General features: G+C 43.7%; 1 long non-coding RNA gene across 1 annotated transcript; it reads left to right on the forward strand.

The window, feature by feature from the left end:
* The first annotated feature begins 746 nt into the window (after positions 1-746).
* On the forward strand, positions 747-1,539 carry LOC124337929. The gene is made up of 3 exons (XR_006917579.1): positions 747-926; positions 1,103-1,228; positions 1,437-1,539. It is a non-coding gene; the product is annotated as an uncharacterized LOC124337929 (long non-coding RNA).
* The last annotated feature ends 5,047 nt before the right edge of the window (positions 1,540-6,586 follow it).

Raw genomic sequence — 6,586 nt, forward strand, 5'->3', positions numbered from 1 at the left:
GGAGACGTGTTTACCTTACAGAGTCTCGAATGGCCGTTGTTGGTCGTCTCTTTTCTTATTTTTCGTTTCATTCGTTTTCTATTCTCATCTGCTGTCGCGGGGACTTGAGGAGACTCCCGAGACTGGGCAAATACATGCAGCCCAGTTTCGGAGTTGATGTTTGACGAGAGCTCAAGGTACACGGGTATACACATACAACTCAGCACATAGTCACCGTCGTCTCCTAATGAGATCTTGCGCAAAACAATGAAAAAAGGTCTGTCGTGTCGTCTTATAATTGACAGCTCAGTGGGGGCCATTGGAATGATTTCTTATAATAGTTACTGAGCGCCCATGGCGGAGGATATGCCCAGTAACAAGACGGCGGAGAATCACGCCAAATTGTCTAGTATATTTTTTCACTCTTGGCTTCCAAGAGAGCCCTTGAGGGTGTTATTAGGGCGGGTTTTCGGTCTATTTGCGGGTTTCGTGCAAACTTTATTACTTTGATATTGTCTTCGGTGGAAGGGCTTAATCAGAGTTGTTGAGACGAAAAATTTGATTTGAAAATAATTCCGATCCGTTCAGCGGATGTTGAGCGCGGGGGGAGAAAACCGCTTTTATCGTTTTTGGCGGTTTGGATTTATTAGGGGAGGGGATCGATTTTTTACAATTCTAATCGATATCTTAAGTATTGCTAATTAGAAAATTCAAAATAGTGTCGTCTGCTCTCGTTTTCGTTTACAAGTTTTGAAAAGAAGCTAACATCACGGGTATGGAGAGAGTTCTCTCCATTAGCTAACATTACAATGAAAAACGGAACGATTCGTTTTTTGGGACGCGGATGCACAAAATAAAATTACAAAAATGTGGTCATCGTCATGTCAACTTTGGTGTCGCCAGCTTTCCATGCTCTCCACTTTATGCCGCTTTATGCTGTTTGGCGGGTAAATACTCAGAATAGAAATGGGATGACCGACTAGATGAGCTTAAATAGTAAAGTTAAATTTGCTCTAAGTTTGTGAATTGTTGCTTCCCGAGTTGCTTCCTGACTGTATTATTTATCCCCTTGTTGATGCATGACAGTTTTTCTGCACTATATGTAACCTTTTCCTCTGTGTAGATTTGAGGCCTGAGCCAGCCATCGTAACAGCAAAGTTTTGTTTGTGCTGCTTGTGCTGGACCTCCAGTCGTATGATTTGACTGATGAACTCCTGTCATCAGCAACAATCACAGCATCATAACTTAGGTAATAATTTTCGTTACTTTTATTAACCTGCATGTGACCTGCCAGATTTTTTAATGATGCATGACTTGCATAAATGCAGTGGAAACCTTCAATTCTCCTGTTTATTAACAATTAGGGTATACCCCTGGTTTAAAACTGTCTTATTTCAACTTTTTGCTTGTTATTGTTTCTGTAAATATTTTTTGTAACTTATAAATTTTTTATTTAGATAAACAGCATCCGTTTGATTGGGGAACTTCCAGACTTCCAGTGTCGACCGAGTAAAGGATCTCTTCAATGCCCCTTTCTTTAAATGTCCTCGTGTACGCCCATGTGAGTGTGGGTGTATTCACGAGGACCTTTTACCTATCCTTCATGGTGGATTCAACTTTTCTGTGAATGGAGCACCTTTGGATGCCTGGCCGTATTTCGTATTTCCCAGGCCCAAAGGTAGGACAAATTCATCTCCATCCTTCTTTTTTGACAATTTGGTGGTGTTGATTTTAAATCGTTGTGGAGTATGGAGTACGATTATTCCTGGGCCATGCAGTTGGCCGAAACTTTTTTATCTCGCTGTTTTTGTTTTTCTCAGCCAGGGTTCATGCTCACGTTTAGAACGACAACAGATCAGGCCTGTTTTTGTTACCTCGCAACTTTTTCTGTTGGTAAACAATCAAATTCAGAAATTTTTGAACTTGAAACACTTGAAGCAAAGTGAAACTTGAACAATTTTTTACACCTAAAGGGGCTTGCCACCACACCGGCAATTCCTGGTTCCCGATTTGATATGTGTAGCGTAAATATCGTAGGCAGTTAATTTTCCAGTTCATCCGTACCATTTTTCCCAGATAGAAGACGAAATAAAGGGAAAAAGGAAGCAAAAATAAAGGGAACTTTGAGAGAGAAATGTTAATATCAAACAATCCATCACTCGAGGTGAACAACTGAGAACAACATGGCCTGGCCCTGGACGGTAACGTCCGTTTCCAAAAGCTGGTTCACCTTGTGTACGTGTGTCATTGCTGGGCTGATGGTGGTGAGAGATGTGAACCAAACAACACTCACTCCATACATTTCACCTCCCTATGTGGTTCGATTGGTCTATAACAAAGGAGAGAGAGAAAAAAGAAATACCCCAAAAGTCAATCAAAATGAGAAGAAGAATAGAAATCGAATTTCCGACCTGTGCAACGCGTATAACAGAGCGAAGAAATAAGGAAAGATAGAAGACCGATTTCCTCCATTCACTCTCGTTATATACGGTATATAACTGCTGTATAAATGAATATGCGATGTGGGGGGTTGATGCTATTATACATGGTAGATAGTAAGGCCCTTGTGTGTTGGGGGGATGGTAGTTCTTGCTTTTTTTTTGCTTTCCTTATGTGAGAGAGAGAGATTGATTTACAAGAAACAGGGAAATAATGGACCGGTTGCTCCTGTCGAGTAACCAACTACCCCCCACCGGAAAAAAGAGAAGAAACAGATCCAATCCAATCCGAATCCAACCGGTGTTTTGAGATGGTGATTGCTGGTGCCGAGTGTGTATGCGTACAGAACGGCCAGCAGAAAAATGAAAAAAAAGCTGCCGAAAAACAAGACAGCGAGAGCACCTGTCCTTGATGGAGCATGAAGGGAAGAAGACTTGTTGGGTGGACGGACCCTGATTTATTCATGAGGTGGACTCTGCGTCTTTCACAGAACTCTGCTGCTGTCTCGACCCTCGCATCTTCAGCACCAAGCCGGGGGTGAAGAAATGTAAGATGGGAAATAATAAAATATCTAACTAAGAAATTGCGCACAGAGGGGCAAATCTCCAACGAACTGGAACTGGAACCAACTCTCCTCCATCACTGGGGGTCTAAATTGTCTTTCTCTATCTCTCTCTCTCTCTCTTTGTTCCAGATGGCTGTACACGCAAAACAGATTGATTGGTGTGTAATCATTCGACTCTATTCTATTCTTATTATCTCTTCTTATTCTCCCCTACCTCTGCTTTGATGCCAGCGTGACTTGACTCTCCGCCGCTCTCGTCTTTTTAGAGAACCCTCAGCTCTTGGATGATGGATACAACCCGCACAGCGTCGGTTAGTGGTTAAAAAAAGTTGCTCTCTATTTTTTGGGGTTTCTTGTATGTTGCTGGTGTTGCAACAAGTAACCAGCATCCGTCACCCGATAAGCAACATCATTTTGACCCATAACCTTGACGAATGTGAGACACACACATCCAGTTTCTATTCAGGATTACCGTATTACTTGATTACGTCGAAATCTATAACTTGAAGGAAATCCCTGAGGCGATCGACTGGTGGTGAGAGGAATGCGATCGGAGATCATTACCGATGTAATTACACGCGAGGAGGGTTGAGAGGGGCGAACGGAATGCAGTGCAGGTGCTTCGCCCGATCCATCCATTGACGGATGAACTACCTTTTTCTTATATTATATTCTCTTCCCCCCCCCCCACCACCACTATTGAAAGGTGAGTCCAGAGAGACCCTGCTCAGGTAGCTGTTAGATTTCTTGTTGTTCACCGATCGGTGGAATCCGTTCATCGGTCAGATTGAGTCCGGGCACGAGCCTCTCATCATCTTCTATCAGAAAAAGAGCTTCCTCCTCTTCTATTTTTCTTCTGGGGGCTCTTCCTTTTTCTGATTCTTTTTTTTTTTTTCCTGTTTTGCTTTTGTTTTCTTTCTTGATCATTATTTATATTCTTGATCTTCATCATCACACACGCAGCTGGAAGGCATTCATTTGTTTCGGTTCAAGAGCGCGGCGGTGGCGGGGACGGTGGGCACGAGCCCCAGCTGGGCACGCGCGAGAGAGTGGCCTCTTCTCCCAAAAAATATTTTCTTCTTTTCTATTCTTCTTTTTCTAGTTCTTCACATACTTGGGGTACATCTCTCTCCTTCTCTCCCTTTTTTTTTAATTACATTTTTCCCGTTTCATCCGTGTAGGAATCTCTTTTTATTCAGTCCCGGCTTTAAAAAAATAAAAGAGTAAGAAGGAGAGAGATATATAGAGCCGCTCCAGGTTACGTGTAAATTACAGGTTTGCCACTTTTTCTTTATTTTTATATTTTGGCTTTCCGCTGCTTGCTGCTGTTGCTGCAGCCGCCGCACCCCCGCCGCCACCGGATGATTCCCGGGATCAGGTCGCCGTCGCATGTTAAATTCCCCTTTTTCTTCGTTCTTTTCTCTCTTTTTGTCTGCTGTTGCACACCTGTCAGAAATGCACGGTGTAGAAATAAGTCCTTGGACGACCCTCATCATGTACTGAGCGCCGCTGTGCAGCAGCAGCAACTGCGGCAGCAGCAGCCGAGATTTATTCGGTGCACCTCCCTTTAATAGAGAACTACAGAGACTCGCAACTCGCTCGCTCTCGATGGCCTTTAATAACCGTTGACTGCTCCTCTACAGGAGTACAGCAGCTACATGGTGTAATTCATTTGTAGGAAATGGTTTTTCGATCGCCAGCTTATTATATAGCGTGGATGCTGTTGCACTCCGTGAAGGAGAGACGACAGAGAGTGATCGCAGCAAATAGATCCAGGCTATGCAATTAGATGCAAACGAGCTTAGAGACGTATACGGTATGCGCCAGCACATGTGTGTGTGTGTCTGTGTGCATGTATAGACGAATTGAAACGCGTGTATTGATAGATATAACTAATGGCCAGAAAGGGAAATTCCGACGGGTTTATACACACAGTGTACGCGGAAGGAATTTGGCGGCAGCAGCAGCAGCTGTCCATGTGTGTACTACCTGAGGGATTATTTATTCCTTGTCTCCGCTTGTTAATTTTTGAGATATCGATTCCAATCGACACAGTTCCTTCGCCCATAACTCATTCTTACATACATTGATCCGATCTTTGGCGCGGGCCATAGTTACTGGGCGCGGTGTATATAGTCCGCCGAGATCTGCGCAATCGAAATTCCCTTCGCGGCCAAGCGAAATCAAATGGGCGGTTAAGAGCGAGCGGAAACCGGCGGCCGTGATTCGGATTCACGGCGGTGACGAAGAATGGTGAACAGCGCGTGTGACAGAAAAGAGAAAGAGACAGGCCATAAAAACAAGACAACAAAACGAAAAAAAAGAGCACCGCATTCTTTGGTGTGCCACAGTCCAGCATCCAGCAATCGCAGGGAATGCAGTTGTGTGTTTGTGTCCTAAAGTTAAATAACGTCGCACTTGGACCCGTGACATGTGGGTCAAACCAAATGACGTCACGGATGGCCGGTCAACTATTTCGTTCAGAGAGAGAGAGAGAAATTGACTCTGCGTATCCACTAATTTGATGTGTTCCCTGCTGATATTTGAACTTGGCGGGTCGTATAGTTTAAAAAAAGAAAACGCCGCTTATTGCTTATAGGTTCTTAATTGTTCCACATTGTTTGGCAAATGGAATGGGAATTGAGGCCATTGACGTTTTGACACATTCGGCCATCATTCTCATTACGCAATGCCTCTAGCGCATTTCTCCCGTCCGTCTTCATCTCGATCCAACTATGGCGGCGTCTTTTTTTCTTCCATTTCAAAGCGAATCAAGAAAATAAAAGGAGAGAAATTGTGGACGCACTTTCACTCCCGCTACTCGATAAATCATCCCATCACACGCGCAAAAAAAAAAAAAAAAATGTGAGAAAAAGAAATATCCGACCAAAAAATCAAAATACACCGCAAATAATAAATAAATAAATCAGAGATAAGGACGGTGGGGGAAAAAAAAAAAAGACAAATTCAATAGAGGCCCCCAACGGGAGCTGACGTCATCCCATCTAGTAAGAAGGAGGGGAAAAAAATTTGACATTGGAAGAGTTCCACGAAATGTGGAGTCGATTTTTGTTGTTTTATCACATGCGCGCTCGAATTTTGCGTGTGGGCTGTTTTTTTGGGTAATGCCCCATGTTCCACCTTGTTTTCCTTCTTCTTTTTGCGAGCAACAATAATTGGGAAGTGAGTTTTTTTTTGTTGCTGTTGCGTTGTGCATTATGGAAAAAAGGTTGCTGCCTTTATCGCTTTCGTTCCACGGAATTCGATTCTAATTGGAATCGGAAGTGATGCGGGCGCCCAACTTTGGCGTTGCCGTCATATATCTTTCGCGCTGCTCTCTCCAACACCACCCCGCGCAGGTGGGGCACTACACGCTACAATACATACCTGTGGCACACACATATAAATGCAGGACCAGTGTCGGGATATGCGGCTGAAGCTTGCATACATTATCCACGCGCACAAAAGCGAGCGCGTTCAAATGTAATTTACCGCTTTTCACGTTCCCCCGAATTTTGTTGGTCCTTTTCTCTTTTGTTTTTTTTTCTGTCCATCGCCGTGAATTGGATGGTGCCCCCTCTTGTCCCGTATCGTTTTGTTGCA

Source organism: Daphnia pulicaria, chromosome 4 (genome assembly GCF_021234035.1).
Source record: "Daphnia pulicaria isolate SC F1-1A chromosome 4, SC_F0-13Bv2, whole genome shotgun sequence".
In the NCBI taxonomy this organism is placed as follows: Eukaryota; Metazoa; Arthropoda; class Branchiopoda; order Diplostraca; family Daphniidae; genus Daphnia; species Daphnia pulicaria.